This window comes from Schistocerca piceifrons, chromosome 1 (assembly GCF_021461385.2).
Source record: "Schistocerca piceifrons isolate TAMUIC-IGC-003096 chromosome 1, iqSchPice1.1, whole genome shotgun sequence".
Lineage (NCBI taxonomy): Eukaryota > Metazoa > Arthropoda > Insecta > Orthoptera > Acrididae > Schistocerca > Schistocerca piceifrons.
Genome location: NC_060138.1, coordinates 881,193,280 through 881,215,298, shown reverse-complemented (window position 1 = coordinate 881,215,298; position 22,019 = coordinate 881,193,280). Strand labels below are relative to the sequence as shown.

Genomic DNA, 22,019 nt, shown 5'->3' with positions numbered 1-22,019 from the left:
GTTCACTAACAATAATGGAAATTCCTGGATGGAGCAATACATAAAATAAGAGAAAGGCAACCTCTCACCTATAACAGATCGATGCATGAAGCACAGCAACACATAAAAGAAAACAACATTCACACTAGTTTTCAGGCACTATCTCTTTTTCCAGCAGTGATACACACATTCACACACACAACAATACTGACACCCAAATGCACACTCCTGTGGCCATGGCAAGACTAATTATGGATACTTGATTACTGAAAACAGTTGCCTGAGTTGATGGAGGTGGGGATGGGCAGGGAAGGACATAAGGAGGAGGTCAAGGGAAAGAAACAGGTCTTTGGATGGATGATTTTGCAGTTGCACGAGAAGATGAAAAAAGTACAGAGGGTAAAATGAGAGACGTAGGAAGAAGGTGAGGGGGACTGAGAGGATAAACAGGGAGGAGGGGGGGGGGAGAAGAGAAGGGAGAAGATCAAGTGGGAGAAAGGAAGAGGAGAGAGAAGGGAGAGGGGTTGAAAAGAGGTAAAAGGGGAGGAGAGAGTGGGGGAGGGAGAGGGAGAATGATCACATGGAGTGATGGCAAGAGAGGAAGATTGGTGGGAGAAGGCATGAAGGCATGATTCACTGATGAAATTTTCATGACCTGGACTCACAGCAAGGACTATCTTTGATCTTTCCTCCATAACCTCAACACCCACCCCAAATGTATTTCTCCTAGTCCTTCTCAACTCATTGACCACCTTCCTAGACGTTAATCTCCACCTCTCACATTGATCCAAAAACATGTCAGTCCAGGTCAAGCACATCAAACCACCAACAGTACCTCCATCCTGACAGCTTTCACCTACTCCATGTCAAAAACTCTCTTCCTTATAGCCTTGCCATCTGTGGATGCTGCATCTGCAGTGGAAAGTAGGAGATGTCAAAATATGCTGATAAACTTACCAAAGTCTTTACTCACAGACAATGTATTATCCAGCTCATCCATAAACAAGTCTCCCATGCCATTTCCTTCTCTGACACCAGTAAACCTGTTAACCAGCCACCAACCAGCACTCTGATCTTGACAATCTCAACCACATTGTCCATCAGGGCTTCAATGATCTGAGGTGAGGGATATTCTACACAAAATCTTACCTACATCCCACAAAGTAGTGTTCTGACACCCACCCAACCTACAGAATATCTCTGTCCATCCCTAATCTAGTCCTACTCCCAATCCTGCATTCCATGGGTCATTCCCTTGTAGTGAGCCTAGGTGTAAGACCTGTCCCATACACCCAGCCACCACCTCCTACTGCCATCTAGTCACATGCATTTCCTACCCAATAAAAGGCAGGGCCACTTATGAAAGCAGCCATGTTATAAATCAGCTATGCTGCTATTACGGAACGGCATGACAAGTAACCAACTGTCTGATCACATGAATGGCCACCGCAAAACTGTGGCAAAGTGCAAACTTGACCAGCCAGTTGCCAAATACGCTGCATACAACAACACAAATGATGTCAACAGCTGCTTCACTCTGCAGGCTGTTTGGGTACTCCCTTCCAGCACAAGTTACCCAGAACTATGCAGATTGTAATAGTCTCTCCAACACACCCTCCACTCTTACAGTCTCCCTGGCCTAAAGTTCTGCTAACCTGTTCCATCTGACCCATCTTCCCTTTTCGTTTCTCTCTTCTGTACACACCACACCTTCTCCATCCAGACCATGCACTCACTACCTTCTTCCACCACCCTTCCTCACCCCCCCCCCCCCCCATGGGCATTCTCTCTCTCTCTCTCTCTCTCTCTCTCTCTCTCTCTCTCTCTCTCTCTCCCTCCCTCCCTCCCTCTCCCTCTCCCTCTCCCTCTCCCTCAACCTCTCCCTGTCCCTCTCTTTCTCCTCTCCCCCTTTTCAACCCCTCTCCCTTCTCTCTCCCCTCCTTTTCTCCCTTTTCACTTCCAACTTTCTCTTATCCCCCCTCTCCTCTTCCTCCTTCAGTTACACCCTGCCCCCATCTCCCTCTTCTTACATCTCTTGTTGTGCCCTCTGTAATGTTAATGTTTTCATCTTCTTGTACAGCCACAAAGTCGTCTGTCCTAAGACCTGCCTCTTTCCTGTTGCCCCCACCTTGAGTTCTCCCCTACACCCTCCCCATCTCCATCAGCTCAGGGAACTGCTTTCAATAACTGAGTGTCAATAATTATTTTTGGTAGTGGTTTTGCCAGTTCCCATTAGATCACCAAAGTTAAGCACTGTTGGGCTAGGCTAGAAAATGGATGGCTCAACACCTGCATCTGTCAAGTGCTGTCACAAGTGGGGTGCACTCAGTCCTTCTGAGGCCAATTGAAGAGCTACTTGATTGAGAAGTAGTGGCTCCAGTCACAAAAACTGAGAATGGTCAGGAGAGTGGTGTGCTGACAACATGCCTTTCCCCTTCCACATCCAGTGATGCCTATGTGCTCAGGATGACACAGCGGATGGTCAGTACCATTGGGCGTTACAGAGTTGTTCAGACAGAGAGAGAGAAAATTAGTCTTGCTGTGGTCACGGAGTGTGTGTTTGGGTGTCTGTGTCATTATGTTTTTGAATGTGTGTACTATCGCTGGAAAAAGAGGTAGCACTCAAAAGCTAGTGTGGATGCTCTTTTCTGTTATGTGCTACACATGAGCAGTTGCCTTTTCCTTATTTTACATATGCATTCAGTTAACTGGATAAAAAAGCAGTAGTGTCATATCTCTATGAGGAACTTCAAACTTTTAGCACAGGACAGGAGCATGTAGAGGAACTAGAACTCAACTTTAAAAAAATACTTGACCATGCACTGAATAGTATGTGCCCAGTGGAACAGTTAATAATGGTAGGGACCCTCCATGGTCTATAGTCACTGTAAATAAACTTCTAAAGAAATGGAGCCCATTGCATAAGAGGTGTAAAACAAAGCACAAGGCTATATTGTCAAATGATCCTTCACAAAGCTCAGATAAATTCTGGCCATGTGTAAAGGCTGTTAGTGGAACCAGAGTTAGTGTTTGGTCATTTGTGGATGAGACAGGAATTGAAACTGAAGGTAGCAAAGCAAAAGAGAAATGCTGAATTCTGTTTTCAAATGTTCCCTTCCAAAACAAAATGCAGGAGAAATGTCCCGGTTTAATATTAGTACCACTGAAAATATGAGTGTGATAGATGTTAATGTTAGTGGTGTTGAAAACTAGTTGAAATTATTAAAATTGAACAAAGCTTCAAGGCCTGATGGAACCTCTGTCAGATGCTATACTGAATTTGCGGTTGGGTTAGTCCCTCTCTTAACTGTAAATTATTGTAGATCCTTCAAACAAAAAACTGTGCCCACTAGTTGGAAGAAAGCACAATTCACATTCATTTACAAGAAGAGTAGCAGAAGTGATCCACAAATCTGCCATCCCATATCCTTAACATTGATTTGTTGTAGAATCTTAGAACATATTCTGATTTCAGACGTAATGAGATATCTTGAACAGAATAACTTCCTATAGGCCAGCCAGCAAGAATTTTGAAAACTTTGATCATGTACAACCAACCCCAAACTTTTCTCAAATGATTTATTGCAAGCTTTGTATCAGAGCAGTCAAGTAGACACAGTATTCCTTGATATCTAAAAAGCATTTGGATCAGTATCACATCTATGATTATTATGAAAAGTACAATAGTATGGGGTATCAAGTTTCTGGACCTATGTTATCAGGTAGAAAGTTGCAGGACTCCTCTTGGTAGGTCAGGGTTGCACTACACAAAGGAAGCCATTATTTGGGTACCAGAGTATTTGTGGAGTGCACATGTGGATTTTTAGGCTAGGCTGTAGTTTGAAGTACTCCGATAGGTACTCAACACACAGATAGTAAAAGCAGACCATATTCAGAGTAAACACACTTTGACTGTGCAAATTTTATCAGTAAAATCTCAAAGTATTCATAACAAAGATCCCAATGCACTGTCTTCCAAGAAATTTGTCATGCTCAATTTATTCTTGGTAGCAAGAGCTGGCTGAAACACAAAGTAGAAAGCTCTGAAATATTTAGCAAATCATGGCATTTAAATTGGATATATGCAGTTTTTGGCATAAGTCCATGGCTTGCAGAAAATAAACTAATGCTAAATCACAGTAAGACTCCAATTTAACAAAACCCAATGTTTTATTTTCACAGAAATGGCATATGATTAGTGAAACTAAACGGTTCAAATTTCTAGGTGTTCAGATAGATAGTAAACTGACATGGAAAGAACACATTCAGGATATTGTTCAAAGACTTAATGCTACCATTTTTACTATTCAAACAGTATCTGAAGTAAATGATAATTCAATATGAAAAGTAGTCTACTTTGCTTATTTTCATTTGCTTATGAAATATGGTATTATATTTTTGGGTAACTCTTCCCATTCTCAAAGGATATTTTTGGCTCAGAAATGGGCGGTTTGGGCAATATAAGTGGTGCAAGTTTGCAAACCTTTTGTCAATCCCTGTTCATTAGTCAGGTATTCTGACATTGGCTTCTCAATGTATATATTCTTTATTGTCATTTCTTTTTAACAATAGCAGTTTATTCCCAAAAATTAGTAGCTTTCACTCAGTTAACACTAGGCCAAAATCCAATCTGCATTTGGATTGCACTTCCTTGACTCTCGTTCAGAAATGTGTGCAGTATACTGCTGCATTAATTTTCAATAAGCTAACACATGAATTCAAAAATCTTAGCTGTTTCACAAGCTGCAGCATGGTCGAGAATTAAACAGAGACCTGAATTTCATTTACTTTACATCTGTGGTCACAAATTTTTGTCGTCAGACTGCTGGTTTCAGTCTCTAATGACCATCTTCAGATCTGCAGCAAAATATGGGAAAACATAAATACACTAGCAGATTGTCTATAGCTTGAAAAAATAAAATCTTACTTTAAGTATTAAGAGGTGTACCTGTCCTAATGTACTGCATTTGACAATGCCACTATGGCTGCAGCACATTAGGACATGTTTTTATAAAACAGGTATGCCTCTTCATACTTAAAAGTGCACAAATGTGAATATATGTCAGTATTACTTTTCATTATGGTATATTTTATTGTCTTAAGCTGTAGACAATCTGCTAGTGTATTTATGTTTTCTCATATTTTGCTGCAGATCTGAAGACGGCTAGTATAGACCGAAACCAGTAGTCTGATGACAAAAGTTTGTGTCCACAGATGTAAAATAACTAGACATGTAAAATAATATAAATAAAAACACTAGTGCGACACATTCTTAAGTGTTTGGGATCACCAGGTACACATTAACGGAAGACATTGAATTAAATTAGAGGTGCACCGCTAGATTTGTTACTGGTTGGTTCAATCAACATGCAAGTATTACAGAGATACTTCATGAATTCAAATGGGCATTCCTGGAGGGAAGGCAATGTTGCCTTTGGGAAATGCTATTGAGAAAATTTAGAGAACTGGCACTTCAAGCTGACTGTAGAATGATCCTACTGCCACCAACTGCCAGTACTATTCAGTTAATTATGTCCTCGGTTGCCAATGGTCTTGCCATTTTGGTAACACCAATTCCCACCCAATCACCAAAGTTAAGAAATGCTGGGGTCAGCTAGTGCTTGAATGGGTGACTGTCTGGGGAAAACCAGATGTCACTGGTTTTAAAAACAGACAAGTTGCTGAAGTGACACATATAGTTAGCCTCACAAGGCTGATTTCACCTTGTTCAGTTCTCTTGCCAGGAAAAACCCCCAACATGAACATCTACGTAAATAAAATACCTAAGACAACAACACAAGAAATACAAAATGAGACCACAGGTAATAGTACAAAAATTTTAGATTTATATGTTGATCAGCATTTAAAATGGGATAAACATATCAGAAAAACTGGAACTAACAGAGAATACTACACCCTATGAATATTAACCACAGCTCGTGCCTGAGAACAACACATACTTTGTACACACACATTCTAACATCAGTTATGACAAAATATTTTGGGGTTCAAATACCAAGAATGTGGAAAATATATTAAAGTGCAAAACAGGCCACCAGAATAATTAGCACGTGGCAAAAGGGCCCAATGCATTCAGTGTTTTAAGAAATTGGGGTATTCTGAGAGTTCAAGGTGAATGCATCTTTCACACTACAGTTTTTATACAGAAAAACACTAAGCAATATGCAGCAAACAGCTCCATACATAATTACCAAACCAGATACAGCAGATGCTTGTAAGCAGATAAAAATAATAAAGTTAAGACCCAAACCACTATATTTTACCAGTTTTACAAACTGCCAAAATTAATTAAAACTTGAAGGACCTGTGTAAATTTAAAATACATCTTGAAGCATATTTATTAAAAAATAGTTTTCACTCGGTTAAAGAGTTCATGCAAAAAATTTATTACAAATAAATAATCAAGTTGATCAATAACAAAACAGTGGAGTATGTAAATAACACAACAGTTTGCAAACGATTACATTTAATCAAAAAACCCAGGTGTATTTTCAGACAGGTCTTGTGATTCATTTCTATTGTTTGAATCAGGATTCTTTCTCTCCCTTTAACATTAACTAATGTAATTCAGTGATCAATAGTGTATGTATGTCTGTATCATTAATTTTTTTATTTGTATCCCATTTTCCATTATATTCCTCTTATGTCACTATCGTCATCATCATCAACAGTTCTCTTCTATATTAGAAGCTCCTATGTACCTCTGTACACCACACAGAGTGTATCTGAAATGAACATATAAAATGAGAGTGCTGGTACAGTGGGCCATAACAAGTGTATTTCACATAGCAACCCTTATCCATATCCCTTAGCATACGGCACTAGCCGTCGTTGAACAGCACCGTGTGCCACCATGAGGGTAGGCACCCAACACGCCATCTGAGCCATCATGTTAGCAGGTCTGCAGAGCAATGATTTTAATGTATTTCTGACATCAAGGGTAAAAAGACATCAGGTTGAAGTTTTATGACTTTTATTTACAAATGTGGAAGTCAATATAATTGTGGATTTTCCAGGCAGGACAACACTACAGGTTTTCCACCTCATACTAGGACGTGAAAATGCTTTTACCTCTGCCAATGCATGTTTGATAGGTGATCCATAGACAGCAGCACCTGTGCACACTGTGGAGTCTGGTTTGCCCTGTGTCAGTTTGTCATCAAACGGGGAAATTCTTGTGCTTGTTATTGTGTGGAGAGGACAGCAACTGGAGTGTTATTCTTGAGAGGAAATGGTAGACATGCACTGTGCCTATGGAGCAGCATATGGAAATGCTCATTCTACCCAATGTCTGAACATTTGGCAGTTTCCAAATCATTGAATGCCAGCTCCATGCACATTTACTGCCATCCACAGGTCCCTAAAAGAGACACGTTTGCTTAAAATACATTTTCCACTAGCACATTCTCATAGTAGCACATATTTATTTAAGGCCTACTTCAAAACCTGGCACACTCATTTTGTGTTACAGGTGCGAATGCCTGATGGATGCAGTCACCAACACATAGTGTGTACACCAGGACTTGAAGAAGAGGCATAAGCTCTGCTGGAAAACAAAACACACCCTCAACAAGCTCACAGTGTGTTGCATGGGAAATAGGTATAAGATATTCCATAATATGGCATGTGTGGCATGAAGATGATTTGACCCCTACCACCTTCAGAAGGTTGATGCCCTTAACTCACATGATTTTCCACATTGAACTGAATTCTGTCAGTTGTTTTTACAAAGGTGTCCCCTTCAACTGGACTTCCTGAACCGTGTACTTTTTACAGATGAGGCATCCTTTATATGAGAGGATATGTTCAACAAACACAATGGGAAAGATCTCACACCGTCTTTTGTTCATGGTCACCAAGATCACTTCATTGTCAACATTTGGACTGGCTTTGTAGATGATAATTTGGTCTCTCCATACATGTTTGCGGAGCGACTGAACGCAAACAGATATTTAATCATTTTAAAGAGAAACTCTTCCAGAGTTGTTGGAAAATTTTCCACTCAAAAGGCAACAGCGAATGTGATACCAATATCATGGTGCACCTGTGCACTTTGCACATGCAGTGCAAATGCATTTGGATGAAACCTTTGGTGAGAAATGGATAGGCCGCAGTGGGCTGGTGGCATAGCCTGCATCTTCTCACAACTTAATGCCCACTGATTTTTCTTTTCTGGGGCCACCTGAAATCTGTTGTCTGAAACACCCACTGAGACTGATGAAGAGTTGATAGCATGCATTAATACAGAGTCCTATGCAATTTCCAGTTCACCAGGAATGTTCTGTGTCACTCAAGCATCGTTGCACAGTGTGCATTCAAGCAGAAGGACATAATTTTGAGCACTTTTTGTAACTGTTTCCAAACACACGTTATAAAACTTCACCCCTACTTCTCATTTACCATGCTGCCACAAAATACAGTGAAAACATTGCCCTGCAAACCTGCTACCATGACAGCTCGGATGGCATGTTGCATGCCTACCCTCATGCCAGCGTACGACTCTATTCAATGACACCTAGCGCCATACGCGAGGGGATGCAGACATGTGTTGCTATGTGAAATTTGCCTGTTATGGTCTACTCTAGCAGCCCTCTCATTTTCTACATTAATTTAGGATAAAGTCTATACATACAGGGTGTTCATTTTATTGAAGACATTGAAATCTCTTGAAAACTATACATCAGATTAAAAAAAGTTATACTTCCAGTTTGTTTGCCTCAGAGGGACATATCCAATGATACCACTCTTAACAACACCATCCCAACCCATGCATGGGTGGCAGAAGGCAGCTTCAAAATCTTCAATGGAATCTCCCATTTTTTATTGATGATTATGATTTTGAGGCAAAATCTACATATATTTTGTCTGAAGTATTTTCTATGTTTCACCACAGATGGCACTGTAATCAGAGGAATAGAAATGGGTACGCAATCATAATTTACAACATGCTACTCAATGGCCCATGAATATCCAATGGCACTCAGGACCCCACCTCCACGCTATGGGAGTAGGGCAGGCCAGTGTTTCATAACTCCTAATTGGAAACCCCATTCACAACTTTGTATTTGCCTGACTTATTGAACAAGGGACTACTTGACGTGCCATCATGGCCATGTAGCAAACTACGACATATCATAACAGGCACTACACTGCAATTGGAACTCACATATTGTGCAGACATAGAACAGATAGCGGCTCTAAAAATTAAGATACTTGCACAGTGTTTATTGCCTGCACTCCAGCCTGTTACTTAGAGAACAAACATGCAATTGGATGATAAATGTTCCAACCACAGAAGAAAAAAATGAAACAATCCTGATTTAGGGAGAATGCTGAGTGTTTTTCAGAGAAAACTTTCTCTCATTCATTCTTTTACAAGGTTGTGAACGCTCTTATGTCTGATGGCAGTGTACAGACCAGCAAAAGGAAATGAAGCAGACTTGTTACAGGAAAAGCTAATGAAATAGCTGCACTAACGACAATGCGCCACAATCCATGGACAAGTGCCTGGCAAATAAATCGTGATTCTGCTACGTCTGTAGATAGCATTGTCCCAATACTGCTTCATTATAAGTATTACCATACCATGTGTCACTGCACCAACAATGTCATGGTGCTGACTTCCATAATGAGGTTTTGTTCTGTAAATGAGCACTTCCTCAAGTGCGAATGACCCCTATGTTCTTTGCCAAGGTACTATTTTCCGATAAGTCTATATTCACAAACCATGGTAGCATTAACCAGCATAACATGCATTACTGGAGTGTAGACAATCCCCACTGTTTATGACAAACTGACATCAGTGTCCTTGTTTGGTTAACATATGGTGTAGCATCGTGAGAAACAAATTCACTGGCCCATATTTTGTTGTTGGCACATTGAATGGACACAAATATCAAATACTTCTACTATCGTACTCATCATTTAAAGTCATTAAGACAGTACCTGCAGATTTTATTTAATTGCAATATTTCATTTATAAATTACTATGTTGCTTTAAAAATTCACAGTTTCTGAGTGATAGGAACTTTCGACCATTTGATTCATGTGTGTATTCATATTGTATACTGTAGACTCAGCAGTATTTGGCTTGTAATGCGGCAACTATGTATCCCAGCCCCTAGACAATGAAACCAGGCAAAACTTTTAAAATTTTTATTCTGAGCCTGAGTGTACATAGTTGAGGGCCACAACATATCACCTCACATTTTTTATTTGAAAGCCCACAACTGGGGGCTCATCTGGGATTTGTGTCCTGCAAAGTGGTAATTCCTTTGTCCTCTGTTATTCAGGGTACTATGTGAAGCATGGAAACATTTGCAAAACCATTAGAGATTTCCGTAGAGTGAACTTCTCACAAAACACAGTGTGAGATCGGTTTTATCCGCAAATAGGTTTCTGGAAACGGTGAAATTACACAGTAAATTCCACAACTAACACATGCTATCGATAGAGGTCCTTATCTATCACGTTGAAGGCAATTTGTGTAGGGGCTCAGAGTCTAAATAAGCTGAGAGCAAGGAATAGTAGCGGTTAGCGCATTTAACAGACAGTGGTATGGAAGACAGCTGGAACACACGGTAACCGGCAGCAACTACATTTACGTCAGGCAATCTTCTCCAGTGGTGGGCGCAGATCAACAGCAATACGACAGCAGTGTCTTCGAGTACTCCAGGGCAGTCTTCAATGTCAACTTCCACTACAACCGACAGCAGCACCATGGCAGAGGGAACCATCTCAGATCAGATGGGCAAATAGTAAGATAGTGTTTTGAGGTCTGAAGTTCAAGCTCCACTTATAGATCTTGCGAATATAAAACAGTCACCTAGTATGTGTGATTCTGAAAACAGAAATAAGCCGGTCAGTCCAAAATCAGAGTGTAAAAGTGTAACTAGTAGGAATTCAGGCAACGGGAATGAATGTGGGGGAGACATGATGTATCAGCTAATGCAAATGATCGAGGGATTGGGAAATAATATGAATACAATGGCAAACAATATCAGTACAATTTGAACACACATGGGTACAATGCAAACTGAAATAGGTTCCGCTGTGAAAGAGGAAGTTGAAAAAATTATGGGTAACCTCGAAAAAGCAATTGATGATAAATTAAAATGTGTCCAAGTGGATACGGGGAAAATTACACATGAAGTTGTAATAGTAAAATATAAAATCGAATCAGTGGAAAAAGATCTTGGGGAAAAAAATGGGTAAGATACAGATGGAACTTGGGGGCAAGGTAAGCGACAGTATAAAAGCGCAAAATGCTCATAAAAGCGATATTACATTTAGCAATTAGTGACATTGCCAATCATGTAGGTGATGGGGAGAAAGAAATGGGCAAAATAAAGATAAAATAGAGTCCAGTATCACTAGTGACAATGATTTAAAAAACAAATGTAACAGATAAAAAGTGATTTAAATTCGTTAGCCTCCCAACAGGCCACGATGGTTCTAAATATCCGTTGGGCAAATACCAGATCTGTGAAATGTTACACAGATGGACAGAAGAAATCACTCAGAAATCACTCAGTAAATTTCTTGGCTGCATGTAGGGACGCCTTTGTTCATAGCATGTCGGACGAAGCGAAAATAAAATATGTTAAATGGCATTTGGATGGAGACCCCACAGTCATTAACTGTAGTTAGTGTGAATCGTACAAAAATTGAACAGATGCGGATCCAAAATGAATTTTTAAACGGGCTGAGTTACAGATATGGTAACGGGAACATGAGAGATTTTTGCAAGAGCAAAACTTGGCAAGCTTATGCATTTGAAACATCCGTCGGGGGTTTTAACAGAAATCACCATGTTAAAAGGTGATTGGAGTGGGATCTTGTCCATAGTTCATGAGATCCATGGGACGAATTTCTAGAATTTGTAGAAAAATTAAAGAGGGCTTTGAAGTTCAAACCTCAGAGCAAAACGGGTGGTAGTTATCAAAATGGGGAATCCAAATAATCACCACCAAACTAATAATTGTGAGAGAAATCAAAGGAATTCTCAGGGAGACAGTAGCTGGAATGAGCAGAATGGTCAGAGAACAAACAGGAGTGATACCTTTCAACAGGTTCTGAGTAAAGAATGCAGATTTGATGGGGGAAATTTGTGCAAAGTGCAATTGCATAACAGCCAGTCGGGAAAACTGATGTTCACCACATCTCAGGTCCGAGGATGGCAATCTAAATAGGCAATGAAAAGTACTGGAGATAATGGTAATGGCAGAAATGATGATAGGTTTGGAGAAAGGCAACAAATATGTAATATGGAGTATGTTAAACAGGAAGGCTATATAGGTGGCTCTTTCAGTAAAAGCAGGCGTGAATGGCAGAAGCATATATTTGTGAGAGATTTAAGTAAAAGTAATGGGAATAAATTTGTGGGGAATGATATATTCTAACGTCGGGTTTGGTGTGGCTGTGCGGGGCCTCTTGGCGGGCCGTGGCCTGGCAGCAACCATGTGATGCTGAGCATGAGGGGTAGCCCCAGCGCGTGGTCCATCGGCCGCATCACTGGGAATTTCATGGTGACGCTGCATTGATGAAAGAGATTTGTATGCCGGGAGTGCCAAAGATGGTGGACATTGTAAAACCATCATGGCAGACATTTCACAGTTAGTATAGAAATTGATAGTAGCCAGATGAATCATGATACCTCAAAAAGAAACATGTACATTACCATTATTTGCACGACGATTCTGATGGTGTAATTAGATTTTCAATACCTTGTAAGTTTAAAATTTAGTATCTGACTTTAAATTATACAAGTAACACCCAACAACGTATTTACAAAATTGAAACGGTTCATCTGATTTTGTCGATCGACGTGTCTTTAGAAAACTATCAGTGTAAACCTAAATTGCTATGAATTACAGACATGTAACTTGAAGAATACCTGTGTTATTGAAGGTCAAAGTGACCGATTACTATCGATCGCATCAGGCCATAAGTACTCCACAGTTACACAAAAAAAAGGGTAGCAGCATGCTTATAAATATATTTTTTTCATCTGTGTCTTTGTTTATATCCAATGTATCCTATTCATGAAGAAATTGGTCAAATATTTACTGTGTTTTAGAAAGCACAGAGACATTAGGCTACTGGCCTACTTTTGCTTGCTATTCCTTTGATATATGTTTATTTGATTTGTTTATGTATTTAATAATGTGTGTAAGAGAGTGTTTATGGTCCAGCCATAGGATTATTTAATTTCAAGATATTTAAATGTAAATCCAGTATTTCGTACATGTTTCAATATGTTTGTGAGTGTACGTTGGCTTGGAGACAGGGTGGGAACACTCTTGCCAATCACTGCGATCGTTCCAAAAAGGACATGTGGAAAGACTGTATGGAAGTAGGGGAGGAGGATCGTTTTGTGCGCGGACAGTACGGTGCGAGGGAGAGAACGACAGGAGAGGAGGTGCTGGATCCGACGACACAACAGATGTACGGTCACAGGAAAGACTTGGAGAGTGTGGAGCAGTTTGCTTCGGAGTGCCGACTTGTGAATGTATGAGATTTCCGTGGTGTCTACAGTGAAGACGTAGTATATGTTTAGAAGTGAATATCTCATGAGCTATGTTGTCGTTCATAACTAATTAGGTAAAATTGGAATCTATTGTTTCCCTTTATTCAACTTATATTTTATTTTATTGCTGGACCATTGACACCAATAAGTGTTTGCAGAAATATACCACATTCTCAAAAGTGCTTCTACTACCATACTCATCATTTAAAGTTGTTAAGATAGTACCTGCAGATTTTATTTAATTGGAAATTTTCATTTGTAAATTGCTATGTTGCTTTAAAAATTCGCAATTGCCGAGTGATAAGAACCTTCGACCATTCCGTTCATGTGTATGTTCATATTGTATACTGTAGACTCGGTAGTATTTGACTTGTAATGTGGCAACTACGTATCCCAGCCCCTAGACAACAAAATCAGCCAAAACTTTTAATATTTCAACTCTGAGTCTGAGGGTACGTAGTTGAGTGCTACAACACATCAACTCATATTTTTTATTTGAAAGCCCGCACCTTGCAGAATAATACGGTATGTGTGACACTATTTTTCAAATAAATTAAACAGATAAACAGACATTGTCATTAATTGTTCTAACACACAGCCTATTTGTGTTAAACTTCTTCCACCGTTAAGTTGATGCATTGTTGTTACTCTAACCAATGCATATTTCCCGCCTGAAAATCGGCCGTGGCCTGACTGTTTTGGGAACAAAAAACAGTCCTTTACAGATCCTCGCAATACTAGGCACTGAAACTATATATTGTTTGATGTTTAAGTTACAGAAATTACAATTAAAACATAACTCATTCAATTAAGTGAATACATAAAAAAAATTCCTCCTTTTTAACAGTTCCTTCTATCACAAAAGTTAGGACGAATTATTTGTTTAAATAATGAAATTAACAGATATAGTTATACAAACAATCCTCTTGACAAACCTGGTAATTATTTTGGAATTAATTAAGGGCTGGCTTTGCTAATATGTTTTCAAATAGAGCCAAATAAATGCTTTAAGAATCCTAGTAGTTCTCCTTCCAAATGCTTATAATTATTACAGAACTTATATTTGTTTATAAGTCAACAATAGAATGTAAGTCATGAAACAATTGCTGATCCCACTCTATAACAAAAGGTATTAACTAGGGATGATCAAAATAAACTGTTGTTGTTTTTGTGGTCTTCAGTCCTGAGACTGGTTTGATGCAGCTCTCCATGCTACTCTATCCTGTGCAAGCTTCTTCATCTCCCAGTACCTACTGCAGCCTACATCCTTCTGAATCTGCTTAGTGTATTCATCTCTTGGTCTCCCTCTATGAATTTTACCCTCCACACTGCCCTCCAATACTAAATTGGTGATCCATCGATATCTCAGAACATGTCCTACCAACCGATCCCTTCTTCTAGTCAAGCTGTGCCACAAGCTCCACTTCTCCCCAATTCTATTCAATACCTCCTCATTAGTTATGTGATCTACCCATCTAATCTTCAGCATTCTTCTGTAGCACCACATTCTGAAAGCTTCTATTCTCTTCTTGTCTAAACTATTTATCGTCCACGTTTCACTTCCATACATGGCTACACTCCACACAAATACTTTCAGAAACGACTTCCTGACATTTAAATCTATACTCGATGTTAACAAATTTTTCTTCTTCAGAAACACTTTCCTCTCATTGCCAGTCTACACTTTATATCCTCTCTATTTCGACCATCATCAGTTATTTTGCTCCCCAAATAGCAAAACTCATTTACTACTTAAAGTGTCTCATTTCCTAATCTAATTCCCTCAGCATCACCCGACTTAATTCGACTACATTCCATTATCCTCGTTTTGCTTTTGTTGATGTTCATCTTATACCCTCCTTTCAAGACACTGTCCATTCCGTTCAACTGCTCTTCCAAGTCCTTTGCTGTCTCTGACAGAATTACAATGTCATCAGCGAACCTCAAAGTACTTATTTCTTCTCAAAATAAATTAGGAAATTAATTACATACACAAAACTAAGCAAAAAAAAATTTGACCTGGTGCTATATTTCTTAAGATTGAGGGCTAACCTTTCTCTTTTATGGAAATTCAGATTATACTCATGTATATTAATGGTAATCAGGCAAAAATGAAAATAAAATGAATTCAAGGAGACAGATAGCAAAACAAGAGAGAATGTAAAGAGATCCCAGCTTGCTTCATCACAACTTGTTTTGACTGCCAAAATAATTTTATCATCATCTCATGTCTCCCAAGGGACACTACCTTATCGAAGGTACCTTCAGTACAGGATGGGAGGGTTTGCATGTTCCAGCGAAGTTGAGAGCAATGCCAGTGGTAGCGTAGCTACTGGCAGTGTCACCCGAGTCGGACAGGCCTCAACAGAGGAGCCAGCTGAAATGTGTCCCACCTATGGAAAGGGGGGTCTCTATAGATGTGGTGAAGCCAACCCTCCTAGAGGAGTAAACCCTGGTCCTCCAAGTTGGGACTGGCTCAATGGGCCAGCACCCCATTATCCATAAAAAACTTCTACGAACTCTGGAATCTGAAGCGGAGCCTCGGAAATCGGATAGAAACTCTTAAGGACAATTATTGGCAAGGAAAAGGACATTGAGAGTTGGTATATGGAACATACAAAGCCTGACAAATAAACACACTGAAATAGAAAATGAAATTAGTCACTGAAGGTGGACATAATTATTCTGTCAGAAACAAAAAAGAAGGGACAAGGGAATGAGAAATCATCCATTTTTGGTCTGGAGTCGATAAACATAAATGAGCAAAATCAAGCGTTTCCATTCTAATTAACAAAGCTCTGAGTGCTTACATAAAGGACTATGCATGTATATGTGAAAGAATTGTTGCTATTACCGTCAAGTTATACGGCATTGAAACAGTTATAATAGGGGAGCATGCACCAAACGACAATGCGGCACAACAAACCAAAGACCATTTCTACCAGAAATTAGACCATCTACTCAACCAAGTCAAAAAGCACCAAGAAGTAATAACAGCACGAGATTTTAATGTGAGGGTTGGCTCACAAGTAAATGATGCAGTAGTAGGAAGATATGGAGAAAATGTCATTAATAGTTCTGGAGAAAATCTTGTAGAATTCTGTAACCAATATGACTTGAAAATTCTGAACAAACACCATTCACATAAAAATATCCACAGATATATATGGGAGAGACCATCCTTACAGCAGAAATCAATAATTGATTACATAATTACCAAGCAATGGCCAAAAATGATAGTTCAAGGCTGTAGAGTCAAGCGGGGAGCCAACTGTATGTCTGATCACTACTTAGTTATAGCAAAGTTGACATACCCATTTCGGAGAAAACCATCAATAACTGGACAAGTGGCTGACCACAGCAATCATGAGAAATTAGAGCAGGCAAGGTATAAGCTCTTTCTCCTGAAGCAGTTCAGCATCAAGGATTTATTTCAACGTAGATTAGAAAATGAGCTAAAAGCGATTCCAGAAGATGACAATGTTGAAGTAGAATATGAAAATATTAAAAAAGCACTTACAAAAATTTCTCTAGAGGTACTAGGGGCAGAGAGTAAGAGTCTAGGTAAATGGGATCCTCCACGGATGTCTGATGACCTGAAGATGTTGATTAGGGAAAAGAAAAATCTCTACAAAAAAATGGTTATCAACTAAATCACTTCAGGACAGGCAAAACTACCAGACAACAAATTACAAATTAAGAAACAGAATTAAATTATAAAAGAACGAGATGTGGGAACAGAAATGTATTGAAACTGAGAGTCTAATAGGTGGATTAGAAACAACAGAAGTGTGAAGAACAATTATCAGTATGAAGAAAATACAAGTAAACAAAGCAGTGGACAACCTAATTCCGTTAAAGGAATGGTAAAAGCATTATGCAGACCTTTTAGCTGAAGATAGGCCATATTACACACAAGGAAATAAAGAGAAGATGGAGGTAACTGATCAAAATATAAGCATTGCAATAGAGGAAGTGAATTGTGCATTAATTAAAATGAAGAATAGCCTATCACCTGGTCCAGGAAACATTCCTGTTGAATTATTGAAGGTAGGAGGAAAAAAAAAAAAAATAACCTGCCTGATGAACAACTGCTGTAAAAGGATTGAAATTCCCTCAGAATGAAAAATGTCATATATGGTTTCTATTTTCAAGAAAGGGAATAGAAAAGACACAAACTGCTATAGAGTCATTAGTGTCAACTGCACAATGAGCTGCTTATTTAGCAAGATAATATTTGAAAAAATTAGACAAATTGTTGGCCACCATATTGGGGAAGACCACAGCGGGTTTAGGCAGAACAGATCACATACGGATGACCTATTTATTTTACAACTAATGCAGAAATTTATGGCAGTAGGGATGGAGATACATATTGCCTTTGTGGATTTAGCAAAAACTTAGGATACAGTTCCTAGATATAAGCTGTGGAAAGTTATGAAAGATATGGGTATGGATGATCACATTTTACAAATTATTATTGAATTGTACAGAGATAATGTGGTACAGATTAAATGAGGTTCAACGTTATCAGAACCTATTAATTTCACTAAAGGTTTGTGACAGGGTTTCAGTATGTCACCCATCTTGTTCAATTTATATGTAGAAGTGGCTCTCCAAAATTGGGAGAACAGGTGTAGAGGAATGGGAATCACTGTCAACGAAGTACAGATATTTTCATTAAGTTTTGCTGACAGAGTATCTGGTGGTGAAGTACACATCAATGAAAAAGCAGTTATGAGACAGGTAGAGTAATTTAAATATCTCAGGGCACATATTGATAAAAATGGATTGGGCCATACAGAAATAAAATATAAAATACCGCAAAGCAGAAAAGTGTTTGGGTGTATGAATTCTTTGTGGTGGGATAAGAATATTTCCAATATCAATAAGAAAAGAGTACGTAAGATAATGGTTGAATCAATGCTATGCTATGGATCAGAACTATGGATCCTAAATCTGGATCTCAACAGAAGACTAATAGCTGTGGAAATGGATTATTTGTGTAGGAGTGCCAGAATATCAAGAATCGAAAGGAAAACTAATGATGAAGTAAGAGCTAGAATGAAGGCAAATGATACAATGATAGAATTGAAATAAAATCATTAAAATGGTACAGACATATGATGAGAATGCCAGATCATCAGTGGCAAAGAAGGTTTATGAATAGAAACCACCCGGCAAACGTAAGCACTGAAGACCACGATGTTCTTGAACAGACCACATAAACGGAGTAATGGAACATCGCAGCATCGACAAGAAAGATGCGCTGGATAAAGAGGCTTGGTGGAGGATAACAGGAAAACAATAAGATATTGTTATTAATTAATCTTTGTATTGATTAATCCTATAGTAATAATAATAATAATAATAATCTCATGATGTGTTTTTGGATGAAAAATTGGATATAGTGCAAGGTATTAAAAGAAGTACATTGCAACAACATAATAACAGTGAAGAAGACAGCTATTAAAATCAATACAGAGTATCCTGTCACTTAAAACCCCATAACACCTTCAGTGTCCAACTGACATAAGCATTGTACAAAAAAACAATTTCATCAGTAGCTGGCACTAGTCAAGGTAATACCTATGACATTAGGCATAATTGTTATATGATAACAGCATACTTAGAAAGTACATATATTATTTATATTCTATATTTAAGGAAAAATGTCAGTAAATGGGGTCCAATTTGTACCAACAAGGCAGTAGCTGGAGCACTCCAGAGTTGATGTAATTTGAATATTGGAAAGCAGCACTTATTGAAACAGCTCAGTAAGCAAATATTCATCACAAAATCAAAATTATAAAAAGATCAGTAAGTATAAAACTTTTATAAACTGAGGAAGGAAGGGACATTTATTGTAATTAAGAGGAACCATTGACATTTATGGCCTAGTAGCAGGTCACAATTATAATATCGAGACCATCAGTCATTACAATTACTTTATAAAACAGTGAAATTAGCAGTCAATGCAATTACAAATTTTTACCAACAAAGCTATAGCTGGGGGGGGGGGGGGGAGGGGGGGGCATCCAGCTGCTGTAATTCAAACATAGGTATGTGGCACATATGGAATACACAATATGTATGTTTCAAGCAAACAACTCAGAAACAACAGTACGTGGCATAATAAAGGTTATAAGACATTTAAGAAGAACCCGTGACATTTACAGCCTAATCGTAGGTTACACACATAATATCATCATCAGGCATTTCAATTACACTGCAAAGCATCAAGATGATCAGTCATTGTAATTTCATGACATGGCACCAGTGGGATGCCACACCCTCACCCGAAACAAAGCAAAGCAGAACCACAACCATGACACTGTGGAAGCTGCAGATCAGAGTGCACAGCACAGAATCCAAAATTAAATGTACGAGGGTGACCCCAAAGGTAAGGTCTCCAATTTTTAAAAAAACTATAAAGAAATGTTTATTTATAAGAAATTATACATAGTTTTGAAGCTTGAACCTTTTTTCTATTTTTCCACATAACTGCCATTTTGATTTTTGTAAATGATGTAACAGTTTTTGTATAATCATGTCACATCAGCCCGCCGCCATGCAACTGAAGAAGCGTCGGACCTCATCTTTCACTTTGTTTTTGTCACTGAAGCACCTTCCAACCAAGTGTTTTTTCAACTTGGGAAACAAGTGGCAGTCACAGGGTGCTAAGTTCAGACTAAAGGGGGGAGAGGTGATGTTATCACCCCAAACTGTTTCAGAAGATTCATGGTTTGATGGGTGATATTGGGATGGGCATTGTCACGGAGAAGCCTTAAGCCCTTGCTCAGAATTTCTCTTCTTTCATTCTGAATCGTCCATCTGAGTTTTTTTAACGTCTGGTATTACCTGTCAGCATTTACTGTTGCCCCAGGAATCATGAAGTTGATCAACAATATTCCCTTTTGACCCCAAAACACAATAGCCATGACTTTACCAGCTGACTGTGTACTTTTGAATTTCCGTGACTCGGATGAATCAGGATGCTTTTGCTCATGTGACAGTTGTTTGGTCTCAGGTGTGAGGTGGAAAGCCCAGGTTTCATCATCTGTGAGTATTGAATCCAAAAGGTTGTCCCATTCATCTGCATAACATTGAAGAAACTGGTGGTAAATTTCAATGTGTTGCCGTATGTGGTCTTCTGTCAGCGTTCTTGGGACCCATCTTGTGCACATCTTCCAAAATTTCAACACTTCAATCAAAGTCCTGTGAATGGTGCTTCAAAAAATCTTGGGAACAACCCTGCAGAGCTCACTGATAGTGACCCGCTGATCCTGAAGCATGATTTGTTCAATCATTGTTATTGTCTCTTTGGGGATTGGCAGTCTCCTGCCTCTTTCCTCACAATGAATTCCAGTACAACTATCTACAAACTCTCTACACCGCTTGCAGATATTTTTGACATCTGTCAGTGACTCTCCATATACTTCCATCAACAGCTAGGTACACATCATTTCACTCTACTTCTCATCAAATACATTCATGTCAGAGTCCTCTTCTGTTTTGATGCAAGGTACATAAGTAATATAAGAGCATGAAAATTTTGTGTGTAGCAGTTACAAGATGAATGAGGCCTCCTCGAAGAAATATTAATTTTATTTCCCATTCACAAGTAAACTCGTATTTAATATATGAGTCTGTAGAATATCCAAAATAGATTATAGGAGATACTCATGTAATATTAACACAGAGCTTAAAAGATTAGCAAAAAACATGAAAAGCTGGAATCTAGCATCACACTACGCAAAACACAGATAAACTAAAAAAAGAGAAGTCTGTAATACTAGAGGGAGCCAAGAATTCACTCTGAAGACACATCAAAGCTGAAGCAGAGCACATATGATCACCATGCAACATGTAAAGAAAAGAATTGTTTTGGTTTCACAAGCTGTAACATGGTTGTGAGTTGAACAGAATAAAGAATAAATTTCCTTTACTTCATGTCTATGGTCACAAATTTTTTGTGCTTGGCCTACCAGTTTCGGTCTATAATGACCACCTTCAGATCCGTTTTACAAAAACATGTCCTAATACACTGGAGCCATAGCAGCATCATCAAACGCTAAACACAAAATGCTTTGAACAGTAGTGCTGTCAACAAGATGACTCTTCTATATACCATTTTTTATATACATCTGATGATGCTGGCGCTGATTTTATGTTTAGCATTTGATGATGCTGCTATGGCTCCAGTATATTAGGATATGTTTTTATAAAACAGATCTGAAGATGTTCATTATAGACCCAAACTGGTAGCCTGATGACAAAAAATTTGTGACCATTGATGTGAAGTAAAGGAAATTGTCTTGGTGTTATTGTATTGATGACTGCAAAAATACTGACAATTTTAAATTAAAAAATATTCATCAAGAGGGATTTTTTAATGTGTGATGTGTTTTGTACCATCAAATCACAGGTTCTGTCCAGTTTTTTATGAAGAAATAGCTCATGTTAACAGCATACCTGGCTCTGTAATATT

The 22,019-nt window shown here is 38.7% G+C and overlaps 1 protein-coding gene across 1 annotated transcript in view; it reads right to left on the bottom strand.

Annotated features, from left to right (window-relative positions):
* The window catches only part of LOC124756167 (dynein assembly factor with WDR repeat domains 1), a 72,952-nt gene that overhangs the window by 24,586 nt on the left and 26,347 nt on the right, over nt 1-22,019 (bottom strand). The window lies entirely within an intron of this gene.